The 17,489-nt window shown below is 48.1% G+C and overlaps 1 protein-coding gene across 1 annotated transcript in view; it reads left to right on the top strand.

Moving 5' to 3' along the window:
- Positions 1–242: 242 nt before the first annotated feature.
- Positions 243–17,489, top strand: part of Slc23a2 (solute carrier family 23 member 2) — a 98,492-nt gene continuing 81,245 nt past the window's right edge. The window contains exon 1 of the mRNA XM_076570686.1: positions 243–362. The gene's annotated coding sequence lies outside the window, so the exon portion shown is untranslated. The remainder of the gene's footprint in view (positions 363–17,489) is intronic.

Here is a 17,489-nt window from a genome sequence, read left to right as displayed (position 1 = left end):
CCACCCGCTCCCTGTCACCCCGCAGCGCCCGCAGGGCTCGGGGGTTCCTGCAGGGTTTGAAGGGAGGCGCTGGACAAGGGGCCGGGCGAGCGTCGGAGCCTCCCAGGCCGGCCTCGGAGCAGGTGTGCGGGGAAGGGTCGGCGGCGGAGCGCCCCCCGGGGCGCGCGGGCGGAGCCGGGGGTCGGGCGGGGAGGGGCCGGCGCGCGGGGCGGGCGGCTGCGCCGCTCCCGCCCCCGGCCCGCCCCTCCGCGGCGCCATTTTGCAGGCGGCTGCCGCGGGGACCCGAGGCGGCGGCGGCGGCAAGGCACTGCGGCGCGAGCGGCGCGGATCGGCGAGACGCGAGCCCAGCGAGCCGCAGGCAGGTGAGAGCCGGACCGCCGCGCTCCACGCCCCGCGCCGGGTCCGCGGCCGCACCTGCCGGCGGGCCCCCCGGGCTGCCCGCCCGCCGCGCCCACGAGGCCGGCCCGCGCGGCCCCCCGCGCGCTGTCACCCACCCACCCACCCGCGGCGAGGCCTGCGCCCCCCACGCCGGCTCGCGCGGCCCGGTGGCCCCGGCTGCCGCGTCAGGCCGTGCGTCCCGGGCGCTCACGGCTGCCCCCGCCGGGTGCCCCCCTCCCCCGGGGACGGCCGCCGTGGACTCGGGGTGCTGCGTGGCTTTGCTGTGCGCCCCTCCCCAGGTGGTGCGCCCCGCATCCCCGTGCCCGGGGATTCAGGGTCAGTCCGAAGGGGCGGGCTGGGGGGATGGTGGTGCGGTCTCCAGTCTGGCTTCCTTCCCTCTTTGCGGAGGCGACACCGAGTAATTTTAGATGCCGCTGCTCCGACCTTGCGACCTTTCCCGCTGGCCTCCACCCCCCGGCCTCCCGCCCCCAAGGGTCCCCGGCCACCCTGTTGCCGCCACTCTTGACAGAGAAATTGACATTGGAGTGTGATAACTTGAAGGTGAAGAATTGTCGCCATCGTTTGGCTGGAGATGTCCCATTAGATGGGGAGCCTATAGGAGGAACTCGGCCTTCTTTCAGGATGAGGGTCTGGTGGGAAACTCCTGATTGTCAGCGCACAGGGTAGGCGAGGGCCAAGTGCAGGGGAGGAAAGTTACCTTTGGGGGCTTCCTGGGGATGGCGCATTTGCAGCAGCTGTTAGTCTAATTTTTGCAGCGCTAGGAAATGGGACGTGGAAGATGCTATCCTTTCTGACGTTTGGGTCCCCTGACCGAAGGCGGCCAGGGATGTGTGAGGATCTGGGATCTGAGTCCAGAGACAGCCTGGCTTGAGCTGTCATTAACTGGCCATGTGACTTCCCTCAGGCAGTTTCCTCCTTAGTCTAGTAGGCTAGGACCTAGGTGGCTGAAACCTTTCTAGGTTTTGTATTTGAGTGCTCTTGGGCTCAGGCCTCACCTGTTCCGTTTTTCTGCATCTGCTTTTCATCTTAGTATATGACTTTGCTGGCCTGGACCTTTAAGGCGTTTGACTCAGGTGCAGTTTATGAGAGGCCTTTTCCTCTTAAGTTCAGGATTCTGCACTGGGTTATAGTTGACCTTATCAGGGTCATTTTGGAATGTCGAACTCCTCTTTATGCTTAACTCACCCAGAAGTTAATAGCTTTGGGCACTTGAGGCTGTGCACTGTGTTAGTGCGCTCATGATACATCTGGTAGTTAAAAGGAGACACTGAGTATTTCCAGCCGGACATCGAGGCATGAGGGATTTGCTTTCTAGACAGTGTCCTTTGCATAACTGTTACCTGGCTCTTTCCTTTTATACCAGGGCATTGCCACCCCACCTACCCTGCCCAGTTTTCTTACTGTGGGAAGTAATTTTTGTAAGAAAGTAGGTGTTTCCCAGGGCGGTGGCAGAACGCCACCCAGCACTCCGAAGGCAGAGGCAGGTGTATTTCTTAGTTCAAGGCCAGCCTGGTCTACAGAGCAAGTTAAGGACAGCCAGGGCTACACAGAGAAACTCTGCCTTAAAAAAAAAAAAGGTAAAAAATAAAAAACCCAAATAAATAAACAAACAAATAAGCAAGCAAACAAATAAAGAGATCAGGTGTTTGAGGAATTTTTCGTAGTGGCAGGTTTTTTTTTTTTTTCTTTTTGTCCTGGTTGACCTGAAACTTGCTCCAGGCTGGTGGCAAACTCACTGAGAGCTTCTAAGTCCCGGATTAAAGTTGTGCCCTTTCTCCTTCATTCCAGACAGTTGCCTGGTATTTAGTTTTCTGAGTGTGGCACATTACACTGAGATTAAACCTCTACTAAAAAAACGATTAAGCTGGGTGTGGTGGTGTAAATGTATAATCTTAGCCACTCAGTCCAGCTGGTGGAGGTGGGAAGCTGACAAGTTCCAAACCAGCTGGGATGAAGGGCAAGACCCTTTGTGTTGTAAAACAACACAAAGCATTTCATTCATTCATTCATTCATTCATTCATTCATTCATTCATTCACTTATTTTGAGTCAAGGTCTTGCTATGTAGCCTTGGCTGGCCTTGAAGTCATAGAGATCCATCACATTCAGTGCTGGGACTAAAGGTGTATACCACCGTGTCCAGCAGAAAGTTAAAACAAAACAAAAACCCAAAAAGCAAAAGCTTATGAAGTACTTGACTACAGGGCTGGGGAGATGGCTCAGGAGTTAAGAACACTGGCTGCTTTTTTAACAGGATCTGGGTCTAATTCCCAGCACCCACATAGTGTCTCACAATCATCTATTAACTTCAGTCCCAGGGGATGTAATACCCTCTTTGGACCTCTGTGGTGTGAACACTGCACACACATGGATAGACATATACTCTGGGAAACCACACACACACACACACACACACACACACACATTTAAAAAGAGTACATGAACCGCTATGGCTGTCCAAGTGTGAACTGAACAAGCATGACGCCAACATGGATGGGGAAAGCCCGGGAGGCCTCGACCCTACACCAAGAACTATAGGCAACTGAGGAAAGCTGGGATCGGGAGAGGTCGCCTTCCCCAGGAATGAGCACACCAACTGGTTACCCAGTGCCAAATGGTCAGTCCTGAAAACACACAAGGAACCGAATGGGTTCAGTGTAGGACTGTATACATATATGCACGCAATGACAGTTAGTGAGAAAGGAGGCCATGGGTGTGATGGAGAGTGGGGTAGGGGTGTGGGAGGGTGTGGAGGGAGGAAAGGGAAGGGAAAGGAGAAATGTAATGATCTCAAAACTAAAAGAAACAAGATTTGATTGGAGCATTGTGGATGGTTTCGGTGGGTTTTGCCATACTGCCCACCTCACTTGTGTAGCAGTGTGGTAGACTTAACATTTTAGAAGTAAGCTTTTGGTCCCAAGGGTAAGCTAGTGTAGCCTGCCCCATCCATTCACCCATTCTTCCATTAATTAGGTGCCGGCTGCGACTGAACAAACCATTCTTGAATTAAACCAAGGTGTCTGCACCCAAGAGGTCTAAGGTTTAGTCTGTTGGTTATGGGCGTACTCTGTTGGCTGTTGTCATATTCTTCTTCCGGCTCCATCTGGGACTCTGGATTTGATCCCACAGGCAATTTAAAGACTTTTCTCATTTTGGTTCAGAACATTGAGTCATCACCAGTAATTTGTCTTTATATGGCACTTTGAACCTGTAAATGTAAGCTTTGAAAACCTTGTTTCATTTACTTACTTAAGGCTTCCCTCCAGCTGTTCACAGGCCTTAGAGTCTTTGGTGCCTCGTTCATTCTTTTCCCCTGCTGCTTCCCGGGTTCTCTGCTCAGCAGGTGTGTTGGGGCTGGTGGTGTCTTATTTAATTCTGTCACTCTTGCTCCCGGTTAAGGCTCCATTACTGCCTCTGGGTTTAAAGGAGCCCTTTCTTTGTGCGCTCTCTGGTATTATCATTCTCTGCTGTTTCTCTCTTGTCACGGGTTCAAGGTTGTTGGCTGTTTCATGTTAAGGTCTGCTTTCAGCTTGTACCTTTCATTATTTATATTGACTCTGAATCTTTTTTTTTTTAATTTTATTATGTATACTGTGTTCTGCTTGCATGTATGTCTGCATGCTGGAAGAGGGCACCAGATTTTACAGATGGTTGTGAGCCACCATGTGGTTGCTGGGAATTGAACTCAGGACCTCTTAACTGCCGGCACTTTTAACCTCTGAGCCATCTCTCCAACCCCTTGGCTCTGAATCTTGCTGTGTTGCCCAGACTGGCCTCAAAGCCCTGGGCTGACAGGACTCCTGCCCACCAGGCATTTACACTTAGTGCATCTTTTGAGTGTCTGCTCTTTTCAGGGCAATATTCTTATAGTCAGCTGCTGTGGGGAGAGTTTCGTGGCACTTGGTTTTCTGAGTGTGGCACTGTCTAGTGCAGGAGGTGGAAAGTAGGTTTTCAAAGGATCTTAGAAGGCCTGGGGAGTCTGGCAGTGTGGGGATGGGAGCGGAAAGGACAGGTCTGCTCACACCCCAGTCATTGCTTACTCACAGTTCTGGAGACCAGGGAGTTCAAAGTCAAGGTTCTGGCTTACAGTTCTGACGAGAGTGTTCTGTTTGGCTCATAGGCAGTCACTTTCCCATTGAGTGCTCACTCACATGTACCACTGAGTTATGGGCTAGCCTTTTTCTTCTTTCGTATCTTATTAGATAAGACCTCATGAAACCTTAATTATCTCCTAAAAGCTTTCTCTCTGAATTTAAGCACATTGTAGGGGTTAGGACCTCAGTGTATGAATTTGGTTGGGAGAGTGAAACAGTTTACTCCATAACAGAGTAGGGATAGGTTTATCATTTTAATTTTCATGCTGGGGATTGAACCCGTGGCTTTGGTATGTTAAGCAGGAGTTTAACTACAGAGCCCCCCCTCTTGCCCGGGTTCCACTTGTAGCAAGGACACTCAGTCTAGCCGTTGCTGATTGAGAATGGGTTCGGATAGAACAGGCCTCAGGTTGTGGGTAGGTCAGACCAGGGTGACTTACTGTGGGGAGACAGTGAGAATTGAGAGCGATGGATTCTGAGGGAGGGTTAGAGACAGGAGAGAGAAAGGAGAAAGGAGAGGAGGAAGAGTGTCAGAGAGGAAGACGACAGAGAGGCTTCAGGCCTGACGCTTGGACAGAAAGTGGTTATCAGCTGAGATGCCCGAGGGGCAAGTTCAGGGTGTGTGAAGTTGTGGTGCCAGCCTGTCAGCGCAAGTCAGGAAATGAGGCGGATGGGATTTCCTCCTGTCTGGAAATGTAAATCTTCTTGGTATCTTCTAAGCATCCTTAGCTTAATTCTCTTTCAGTCTAGGCAGTCTGTAGCCCTCCTGGGACCTTAACTCCATGAAGGAGAGGTGCTTTTTCCAGGGCCTGGTTAGGAAAGCTTCCCTGACGCATAGGTTCTTCTAAAACATCTGGTGTCTAGACTTCTGTCTAGTTCTCCAGGGCATTTCATTAAGATGACACCCTTTACCAGGTAGGTGACCATTTCCTTTGTGTGTGTGTGTGTGTGTGTGTGTGTGTGTTTGCCCCCGCACAAATGTCTGTCTGTCTATACACATGTATGGACTAGAGGACAACCTTGAGTGTTGTGTCTCAGGTACTGCCCACATTTATTATTATTTTTTTGAGGTCGTATTTATTTTTATTTTGTGTGGATAGGTGTTTTGCCTACACTTATATCTGTGCATGCAGTGTTCTTGGAGGCCAGAAGAGGGCAGCAGATCTCCTGGAACTGGAGTTGCAGGTGATTGATTGAGAGCTGCCATGTGGGTGCATGGGTCCTCTGGAAGAGCAGCCGGTTGTCTTAACCACTGAGCCATCTTCCCAGAAAGTGTGTTTTGACTGCTGAAGGTGGGACACAAGTGTGGTAACCTGGTGTGTTTATTTCCTGGGGTTGGGGGTGGTGGGCACTGTGTCCAGCCAGTGCTGCTGACCACTTCTGCTCACAGAGACATCTCTGCCCTTGGGGGCTAGTTGTTCGGAGCCATGTGCGTGCCAGAAACTGAACTGTAGTCTTCTGGAAGAGCAGCCCATGCTCTTAACTCCTTTGCCATTCTCCAGCCACCATTTATGCATGTATGTAATATATATATATATATATATATATATATATATATATATATATATATATGTATGTATGTATTTCGAGACAAAGTTTCTCTGTGTAAGAGTCCTGTTTGTCCTAAAACTCAAGCTGTAGACCAGGCTGGCTTCAGACTCACTAAGATCCACCTATCCCTGCCTCCCGAGTGCTGGGATTAAAGGCGTGCACCACCACTGCCTGGTTCCACTATTTGTTTTTATCGAGACAGGGTCTCTCAGTGGGACTGGAACTGACCTGCTAGGCTAGGTTGACTGGCCACCCAGCCCCAGGAATTCTCCTTAGCAACTGCTGTCTCCCTAGCCTAGCTCTTTTTCTTTTTTAAAAATATGTGTGTGACTCTTAGAGAGTTGAGTCTTCCCATTTTTGCAGTTGAAAGTGAACATAGCTAAATAAGATTCACTTCTCTGTAGGAACCTGTCTAAGCAATAACAGGGACCCTAGAGGGTGAGGCAGCTAGCCCATGAAGTGGCCGTGGAATGATGTTCGTGCTGATAGGTATAGGTGATATGCTGGGCACTTGGGGTCACTATTGCTAGGGTTACAACCAACAGGGTGATTCTGGTCTGTTTGATCCATATCTCCAGGGTAACTACTGAGTTTGAATTCTCAGAGGGCCCTGGAAATTCTGGGCACTGAGAGATGGAACTCTATTTCCAGATCTTGTCCCTGGTGCTATGAAGAGGGCAGAGAAGCCGGTAGCTGCTTGTGTGCTGGATGCTGTGCCCAGCATTGTGTCGCTACTGTAATTAAATCACAGCCCTGTGGGCTTCACTGTGCCCATTTACTGTGGGGAATGCTGAGGTTTGGAGCTTTCAGCTGCTTGTTCATGGTCATGGTGCCCCTGAGGAGCAGAGTCCCTTGAGTCTGTTGCCAAACTCATTTTATTTTATTTTTTTTTTTTTATTTTTTTTTTATTTATTTATTTTTTTTTGGTTTTTTCGAGACAGGGTTTCTCTGCGTAGTTTTGCGCCTTTCCTGGAGCTCACTTGGTAGCCCAGGCTGGCCTCGAACTCACAGCGATCCGCCTGGCTCTGCCTCCCGAGTGCTGGGATTAAAGGCGTGCGCCACCACCGCCCGGCGCCAAACTCATTTTAGACTCTAGCCCTGCTGTGCCTTTTGGTCTAGGATGCTCACCAGGAATTTGAGACTGAAGGTAGAGTTTGTCTGGAAGGGTGGGAGCAGGCAGCACTTACAGAGGGATCGTGGTGAGTAGAGGGGAAAGCGAAGAGGACCGTAGGAGGAAGGAGGCACACGCTAGTACAGTGGAGAGCAGCTCAAAAGCGGGGTGGATGAAATCGAAAGAGCCTTTCACACCATTGTGGTGGAAAGCCACAGAAGATGATTAGATTGGGTGACTTATTTAGATGTATATTCTAAGCTGGGGGGTGGTGCTGCATGCCTTTAATGCACACCTTCACACCTTTAATCCTAGCACTCAGGGGGCAGAGGTGAATGGATCTCTGTGAGTTCAAGGCCAGTCTGGCCTTCAGAGTTTCAGGACAGCCAGTACACAGAGAAACCCTGTCTTGAACCCCCCCCCCCCACACCACCACCACCAAATAGATGTACATTCTAGAAAACTCCAGGATGAATGGACTGGGAGGAGGCTTAGTAGGCCTTCTCTTGCCTCTTTAAGTCTGGAGTTCTGCTGTTGCCTGTTACAGACCCCAGGTTGTGGACTCTTTGTTAGTGTAGGAATTATCCATGGCGCTTCAACCCCACCTCATCACTCTCTCTCTCTTTTTTTTTTTAAGATGGCTTCTCTTTGCTCAAGTAAATAAACACATGATTTGTTGACTTAATTCAAATTGATGGAGCATTTTCTTTTCTTTTTTTTTTAAGATTTATTTATTTATTTATTAGGTATACCGTATTCTGACTGCATGTATGTCTGCACACCAGAAGAGGGCACCAGATCTCATTATGGATGGTTGTGAGTCACCATGTGGTTGCGGGGAATTGAACTCAGGACCTCTGGAATCGCAGCCAGTGCCTTTAACTGCTGAACTATCTCTCCAGCTCTTATCTGAGCATTTTCAATCTGGACAACATCTCATTTGTGTATGGTTCTAGGACAGCTCTCTCTCTACCTTGCTTTGGACTTGAAAGCACAGCTTGCTTCTTGCATTTGATGGTAAATGCAATGTTTCAGACATTCTGCAAGAGCTGAATTTCCACCTCATTTGGCTGTTTCTTGCAGTGCTGGCCAAAATCCCTTGCTGTTTTCAAAAGTGTATCACCTGGCTGGGGTTGGCCACCACCTTTTCCCGGTCTAACGTGGTAGATCCAGTACTTTGGTATCTTATTCAGAAGGTCAGAGTGGCACCTGGGAATGCATTTTTAGCAAATTCCTAGGCGATTGGGATGCTGGTTCTCAAGTTTTGTTGCAACATGGACATGCTTACTCTAGACCAGGGGTTCTCAACCTGTGGGTCAAGACCTCTCGGGGTTTGCATATCAGATACCCTGCATGTCAGATATTTACATTACAATTCATAACAGTAGCAAACTTACAGTTATGAGTAGGAATGACCATAATTGTGTGGTTGGGGCCACCACAACATGAGGAGCTGTGTTAAAGGGTCGCAGTGTCAGGAAGGTGGAGAGCCGCTGCTGTAGACCATGTAACAAATATTTCCTTGTCGGGCCCTGTGTACGGGAAGGTTTGCCGCCCTGCTTCATGGAAGGAGTCTGAGTTCGTACATCTCCTTTATCAAGAGCTCTTTAGCTTTTATGACGCTGCTTCACGGTGTATTCCACAACTGTGTGATGGGGGGTGGGTGGGAGTGTGCCCAAGTCTCTAGGATGTTTGTGTATTCCACAACTGTGTGATGGGGGGGGGAGTGTGCCCAAGTCTCTAGCACTTTTACCTAAGAACCACTGAACTGTTTTCTGTTCCCTCACTACTCTCTCACTAGTGTCACACTCGTCCTCCTCTCTCACTAGTGTCACACTCGGTCCTCCTCTCTCTCACTAGTGTCACACTCGGTCCTCCTCTCTCACTAGTGTCACACTCGTCCTCCTCTCTCACTGGTGTCACACTCACACTTTCTCTTGGTTTTTAACGTTTGTTATTAATCAGATACTTGTATGGAGTGCAGTGTGAAGTAAGGATGACCCCCCCAGTTTCTTTTCCCGACACTGTTCACTGAACTCACCCGCCGTGTTAAGTCCGTGGACCTATCATGGTGCACGCACTGCTTTCCCTCTTTCTGTTCTTTACGAAACCGCCTCTGTGCCCGGTCTGCCCTGCTTTCCTCCCCTAAAGTCATTAAACATTTGGTTTAATTGTTTGTCATTGTGTGTGTACACACTTGTCACAGTTGTGCGTGTGGCCGTCAGAGGACAACTTGACGGAATTGGTTCTCCACCATTGGGTGCTGGGGTCAAATTCAGGTTGTCCGGCGTGGTGCCGAGTGCCTTCACCGGCTAAGCCACCTACCTAAGCTCTTCTCTTGAGAAAGGGTCTCATGTAGCCCTGGTTAGCCTGGATCGCTGAGGATGGCCTCTAACATCGGAGTCTCAGCCTCTTCAGAGGGTGTGGACTGCGGCGCGGGCCGCCACACACAGGTTTTTATGAGGACTGCATGCACGGGAGGTAAACATTTACCCACTGAGCTACATCCCTGGCCTCAAGTGTCTGTCTGTCTCTTTCTTTTGGACAGGGTCTCTTGTAGCTCAGGCTGTTCTGGAATTCACTCTGTAGACCAGGCCGGCCTCAAACTCACAGAGATCCACCTGCCTCTGCCTCCTGAGTGCTGGGATTAAAGGTACCCACCACCATGCCTGGCCTCAAGTGTTTTTCTTTTCTCTCTCTTCCTCTCCCCTCCCTCCCTCCCTCCCTCCCTCCCTCCCTCCCTATCAAATGTTTTTCAGTTTAAGATTTCAGAACAGTTTAAATGTAAACACAAGTTAGTTTGGAGAGTCTTGTCAACGTGTGTGTGTGTGTGTGTGTGTGTGTGTGTGTGTGTGTGTTTATAGGTATTGAAGCCAGGACTGTGTGCATACATACCAAGTAGGTGTTCTACCACTGAGCATCTTTATAATGTTGACTTGTTCTTTCCATGAAGAGAACAAACATAGTTTCTTTACTTTTTTTTTTTTTTTTTTTTTTTTTGGTTTTTCGAGACAGGGTTTCTCTATGTAGCTTTGCGCCTTTCCTGGAACTCACTTGGTAGCCCAGGCTGGCCTCGAACTCATAGAGATCCGCCTGCCTCTGCCTCCCAAGTGCTGGGATTAAAGGCGTGCGCCACCACCGCCCGGCCCTTTTTTTTTTTTTTTTTGGTTTTTTGAGACAGAGTTTCTCTGTGTAGTTTTGCGCCTTTCCTGGAACTCGCTTTGGAGACCAGGCTGGCCTCGAACTCACAGAGATCCGCCTGGCTTTGCCTCCCGAGTGCTGGGATTAAAGGCGTGTGCCACCACCGCCCATTCTTTACTTTTTTTAATAACGAGGTCAATAAATTACTGTTTATTGTCTTAAAATTGTTTTTAAATTTAATTTTATACATATGGGTATTTTTCAGTATGCATGTCTGTGTATCCCTTGCATGTAGTACCTGTGGAGGCCAGGAGAGGGTGTCAGATCCTCTCTAGTGCTCGTAACCACCGAGCCATCTCTCTAGCTCTATATTTAAAAAAATGCTTTTGCTGGGAAGGATGGCCACGCCTGTAATCGCAGTGCTTGGGAGGCTGAGGCTTAGGCCGGTCTGGAATAGAAGGTTCAAAGCCAGCTGGAATCACACAGACTTTACCTCAGAACAACCAGAACAAGTGCTTCAGAGGCTCTGCTGTTGAGCTGTACCCCGACCCCTGCAGCCCTAGGCAGAGTGGAGGGTTTCTAAAATCTGCTACAAGAACAAGTTGTGGCGAGTCAGTTCTTACTGCCATGTGGGTCCTGGGACTTGAACTCAGGTCAGCAAGTGCAGCTCACGTGACTTAACCTGCTGAGCCGTCTTCCCAGCCCTGGTAGGCTCTGTCCTGGTCACTGTTCTCTAGTGAGTTCACCCTCCCTGCTAAATTGAAGATGACTCTACACTCTTGCCAGGAGGAATTAGATGAGTCCTGTTTCTCTTCAGGTCCATCCCAAGGATGGTTTTTAGCCCATGCCATTATATTGTGTAGCAGCTTGCACTGTGGTGTCAGTCTTTGAGAAGTCTAGTGGGGCTTTGTCTCTTCTCCATGTGCAGATAGACTGAGTATGTACGCAGCCCCAGGTTCCTGCTCTTCTCCCCCTCTTCTCACTGCTCCACCCACCTTGCTGCTGAGGCTCTGTGTCATCTCTGAAGCCCCTCGTGAGTTCCTCCTGCTTTCCGTTCACTGGTATGCACACGCTCCCTCCCTTCCCCACGACCTCCATCCAGGGGCCTCTGTAGACGCCATTGCAGAGCTGCTAGTTGAGTCGGAGTGGAAAGCTCTTCGAAGCCCTCGGCTCTGCCTGGGAGGTGGACTGCGCAGGGAAGCGGTCTGTGTTACTCTGTTACTCATGGTCATCAACTCCAGGATGAGTTTACTTGCTCAGTACTGATGGAGGTTGATGTACCAAATGCCTTAAACTCTCTTTAAAATTTCTTTTCACATTTGAAATCTCACACTTCCTTCTTTCCGTGTCCATCATCTCCTAAAATACATTTTCCAGATTTCATTTTGACTGACCCACTTTCCATCGAGATATCTGTACCACTGTGCATCTCTCATGAAAGTCTTATATGAGCTGAGGTTGTCTGCGGACCACTCGATGGAAAGACTCGTTTCTACCCCGTTGAATTGTGTTAAGATTTATTTCTGGGTTCTCTGTTATATTCCATTAATCCAAATGTATGTCCTTCTGCCAGCGTTGTGTGTCCTTATACCACCCTGTCTGAATTACCATAACTTTCTGTTCAGTTTCGAAGCTGGGAAAAAAGCAGGGAAAAAAGCAGGCTTCTGGTTTTGTTCTTTTGCTATTCTTGGACCTGTGTGTTTTTATGTGAATTTCAGGATTAGTCTGTCATCCTTTTGCCAGAAAGGCAGATGGGATTTTGATAGTGATTGCATGGAACTGGTAGATCAGATTTGGTTGTAGTACCAAGAATTACTTAAAAAAGAAAATTAAAGTTAAAAAATTGCTGACCCTCGGTCATTGCTTTATCCTTCCCCCTCCCTCATCCCCTCATGGGTCGTTCATTATCTATTTGAAAAAAAGATGCTTGAAATCAGTGGTCCTCAACTGAAAAGCGAACTGAAATCACCTGGGGAATTTGGAGAAACTGTGGATGCTTGGTCTCACCCCAGAATCTGAGATGCAGTTTCAGCATTCAGTAGAGCGGTGGAGTTTTAAAGAGTATTCAGGGGTTTCATTCTGTGTGCAGCCAGGGGTGAAGCAGGGCTTTGAAGGAACTAAGGCTCAGACGGAGCCCCGGCAGAGTTGATTGGTCACCGGAGTGGAGGGAAGAAGCACGGTCTCTGCTGTGGAGCCTCTGTCTGTCTGTCTCTCTGGGGCGGGGACCGGATCTCTGCTTTGTTTGACCGCTCTTCTTCTGGTTTTGTTGTTGTTGTTGTTTTTCGAGACAGGGTCTCTCTGTGCAGTCCTGGCTGTCCTGGAACTCACTCTGTAGACCAGGCTGTCCCCGAACTCAGAGAGTGCTGGGATTAAAGGCGTGCACCATCGTGCCTGGCTGTTTGCCATCTCTTAATTTAGTGTGGCACCAACATTGCTGACTTTGTTCTCCCAATAAATTAAATGGTTTTGCAAATTGAGTTCTCATGGGTATGTAGCGTTGTCCTTGATCTGTGTAGAAAGCAGAGATAGAGCAGTCCCTAGAGGGTGTCCTTTCTCAGAAATCTGACTCTCTCCACTCTTTTTTTTTTTTTTTCTGTAATCAGAAATGGATTGAAAAATACACTGGAGACTCGAAGCTATATTTAGGACTTGTCCTGTAGAGAACATCGGAGCTGTTGGTCAGAATGACCGGGGGTCTCTCTGGAAGTGAGACCGGCGTCCTTCTGCTCTGCAGTGATGACCTGGGAGGCGTGTGGTGCGGTAGCTCGGTTGCTTTTACTCACTGAATACTCAGGCTTGCACGTCCTATGTGAAAGTAAAGTTTCTGTGGATGTGTATAAGTGCACCCATTGTGTGTAACTTCCAACTCGGGGGTCAGACAGCGGCATAGAGAAAAACACAAAAACACTTCCTTAGACCAGCGAGATGGCACGGCGGTAAAGGTGCGTGCTGCCAAGCTGGTGGCCTGGGTTCCCTCTCCATGGCCCCGCGGTGGAGGAGAGAACCGCTTTGACAAGTTGCCCCCTCTACCTCCACGTGCGTGCTTGTAGTAAAAACCAAAGCCATTAGCACTCGGCCTTGGGAATGTGACTAAATACTTCTTTAAAACTTGATTTTTAACAGCTTATTTGTTGGAATGCATCACAATTTACATGACAAATCCTTCTGTGTCAGAAGTCTTTAGCTTCTGAGCCGCCCCCCCCCTCTTGCTGTGGCGAACAGTATACAGTGGGGATTAGCCTTTTATGTAAATCTATGTGCATTTTTCTGGTTATTTAAATTTTTGAAAGGGGCATCATTTGCAATTTGAAGGATTCTTATTATCATTTGCACGTGTGTAGTGTGTGTATGAGTGTGCACATGCATGTGTGTGAGTGTCTGTGACTGAATGTCTTCCTCAGTTGCTCTCTACTTTATTTACTGAGGCAGATCTCTTGCCAGAACTTGCAGGATCCAGAAATCTTGCTACCCGCCCTCCACGGGGATCCTGTGGTGGGGTTGCACAGGACTGTGTGCCTGCCAGGCTTTTACTGAACCCAGGTCCTCTGCCGGAGCACAAAGGTGCTCTGAACCAGGAGCCATCTCGTTTCTCCAGTCACTGATGCCCTTTTCATGATTTTGCTTTGCATTTGTATTTTGTTTAGCTTATTCATTTCCGGTTTCTTAGTTTGTTTTTCCTGGTGGCTTATAATAGTTCTTTTTATATATATCAAGGATATTAGTATTTTAATAAAACATTCTAGTTTCTAGAGCTTCGCTTATAATCTGATTTTATGATGCATTTGAGAAATAAGTTTTATTTGAAGATCATTTTTCTTGGGTTTAGTTTTCAAATTAGAAATGTGGTGTCCCATCCAATCCCCAACAGGGGGTGTAGTCCTGGCTGTCCATAGGCCAGGCTGGCTGCAGAACTCAAGAGATCCGCCTGCCTCTGCCTCCTGAGTGCTGGGATTAAAGGTGTGTGCCACCACTGCCCGACAGAAAAATGTTGTTTTGGTAGCATTGGGGAGGCAGGTGGATCTGTGACATTGAAGCCAGCCAGGGCTACATAGTGAGACCCTGTTTCAAAACAATCAGCTCCTCCCCTCAAAATTGTTTTTTTTATTTTTATTTTTTATTTTTTATTTTTTAAAGAACGAAGAAAAATCTTTCAGACCATGATTTTATTTGAAGTATACTTTAGATTTCAAATTCAGTTGTTTACTAAAATATGCATGGAAAACCCAGCTGCCACCTTGAACTTAGAAATTTAAATACATTTATTTTAGATTTAGTTTATTTTATGTGAATGACGTTTTGCCTGCTTCTATTTATGTATATACACCACAGGCATGCCTCGTGCCTAGTGAGGTCAGAAGAGGGCATCAGATCCTCTGGAACTGCTGGAGTATGGCTGTGGGTACTAGGAACCAAACCTGGGTCCTCTGGAAGAGCAGCCAGTACTGTTCTTAACTGCGGAGCCATGATTCTGACCCACCCCCAGTCTTTTTCAGTGCGGTTTTTTGGAATGAAAGTAAGGTAGACTAGAGGCTGTGTTGTTACCCCAGAACAAGAGAGGGATGCCAGGTGTGATATCCAGACTTAACATTCCAGTTCTAAGTTTGGGTCCCTTAGGTCCTAAGGCTTAGGGGGCGTATATATTTGTCTGGGGTTGATATTAGAGTGCTCTTTTTGATCCTTTTTGCTCCAATAGAATGACAAAACAAAATTCAAAACTGTCCTCATTATGCTAGCTCCAGAAGACTCAGGCTTTGTTTGAACCGAGCCTCCATTAACATTTACATTCTGGAACCATGTCTTTAATAGGATTAAGGTTTATTGGTCCTTTAGACTGTGAGGTCCTGTTTGTGGCTTTCAGGTATCAGCAGGACACTGCATCCTGTTGAGGCCCCGAGAGTGCACCTTGGCACTTCAGACAACCGAGAAAGGAGACAGACAGGTCTAGTTCTGTTCCCTGAGCAGCCGGGGAGCTGCTGCCAGCAGACTGGAGTCCAGCTCCTCTGTGTCCTCCCTTGCCCTGTGGAGGGTGGGACTGCAGCCTTTCTAAGGCTCTGTGCTTGCTCTTCATTTGCCCTGCTCGGGGCAGAACCATCTCCAGGTGTTTGGTCTGGGGCAGTGACCTGAGTCACTGTAGTGACCCCAGTCACTGTAAAGTGCATATCACCTGATTTTGATCACGCCAAGACATTCTGGGAAGGCTTTAGGAAGTTTTGGGTGGTGCACATACAGTGGCCTTTGCAGTGTGTTTGAAGGTTGACTGTTTAGTGGAGGGTGCAGTCTATTAAGGGAAAGCAGGATCGCTGTGCTACCGAGTCTGACTTTGATGATTGCCATTGGACTTTTAAACTTTGTGATTTTGCCAAGAATATAAATTGTATTTTTATTACTTAGATCTTCATAATTAGGATGATTAAACCCTAATTTTCTCTACCTCCATTTTTCTAGAGATGAGAATATATTATCTCATTTGTAATAATAGATTAAACATGCTGTCCTGGCTAGTTTTATGTCAGCTTGAAACAAACTAGAGTCATCTGAAAAGAGGGAACCTCAATTGAGAAAATGCTGCTGTAATATCCAACTCTAAGGCATTTTCTTAAGTAGTGATTGATGAGGCCCAGCCGATGGTGTGGTGGGGCCATCCCTGGTCAGGTGGTCCTGGATTCTAGAAGAAAGCAGGCTGAGCAAAGCATGGAAGCAAGCCAATAAGCAGCATCCTCCATGGCCTCCGCATCAGCTCCTGCCTCCAGGTTCCAGCCTTGCTTTAGTTCCTGTCCTGACTTCCTTTGATGATGAACAGCAGTGTGGAAGTGTAAGCCAAATAAATTCTTTCCTCCCCAACTTGCTTTTGGTCAAGGTGTTTTATCATGGGAATAGTAATCCTAACTAAGACACATGCTAAGTGAAGAAAAGTGTCTTCAAAATCTTTGAAGATATTTACAATTTAGTCATTGGGTACAGTTATACTTAATAAATTGATTTGCATATTTATTTATTTATGAAATATAGCCCACAGATACAGCAAGCACATCTGTGTGCGTGTGCTGGAGTGATGATGACTCTGTGGTTAAGAGCACTGGCTGCTCTCAGGGGACCCAAGTTTGGGTCTCAGCACCTACATGGCAGCTCCTAACAGTCTATAACTCCGGCTCCAGGGCCTACAATGCCCTCTTCCCTTCCATGGGCACCAGGCCGTATATACACAGATCTCTGTGTAGGCAGACACTCAAACACATTGAAAAAGAAATCTTAACCAAAAAATAAAGATCAAGCTAGTAGAAATTTCAGCCTGGGGTTGTGGGTGGGGCTCCTGAGACCCAGCCTCTAGTTGACGAGTTCTTGACAATTGATGGCTGCTAAAAGGGACAGTCTCATTTGGGAGTGTGAAGTTGGTGGGGGTTAGGGGGTGGGGGTATAGGGTGTGGGAGGTGTTGGTGGGTCTGTGAAGGAGCTGGAGGTAGATAGTGGGTACGTGTATGGATAAGATCAAAATACAGTGTATAAAGTATGCAGCTTTCAAAGAGCAAATTTTTAAAAACAGATTCTTATCTGCAATCTGACACCCTTGAGACTCTCATAGCTTATACTTAGGAAAATGGCCTGCTCTGGTTGTGAGGGAGATGGGGTGGGGAGAGGGGAGATTGGAGATTGCTTGCTTGTGAGTATGTGCCCATGTGTGTAGGTAAGGGGAGAGAGGAGAGAGATTGCTTGCTAGTGGGTGTGTGCCCGTGAGTGCAAGTGTCTGTGCTGGCCAGAAGCGCTGGGTCCCTTTGGAGCTGGAGTTACAGGCAGTTGTGAGCCACCTGACCTGAGTGCTTGAAGTCAAACCCAGATCCTCTGAAAAGCAGTGCCTGCTCTTAACCCCCAGCCTGTAGATTGATATTTTTTATTTAAAACATTTATATGCTGAGAATGGAGGTGTGCCCCTTTAATCCCAGCACTTGGAGGCAGAGGCAGATGGATCTCTGTGAGTTCCAGGCCAGCCTGGTCTACAGAGTGAGTTCTGGGATTAAAGCACCATGACTGGCTGTTTTGTTTTATTTTTTAAAGATAACTATCAAACATTTAAATTTGAATTTTGACCAGAAGTATTGAACTGAAAATAATGACTAGTTTTTTGGTTTTTCAGACTGGAGGGACTCCCACCCCCCACCCCACCCCACCCTCCGGAGCTGAGGACCGAACCCAGGGCCT

The sequence above is a fragment of the Peromyscus maniculatus genome, chromosome 4 (genome assembly GCF_049852395.1).
Source record: "Peromyscus maniculatus bairdii isolate BWxNUB_F1_BW_parent chromosome 4, HU_Pman_BW_mat_3.1, whole genome shotgun sequence".
Classification (NCBI taxonomy): domain Eukaryota; kingdom Metazoa; phylum Chordata; class Mammalia; order Rodentia; family Cricetidae; genus Peromyscus; species Peromyscus maniculatus.
This window is presented reverse-complemented; position numbering and strand designations above follow the sequence as displayed.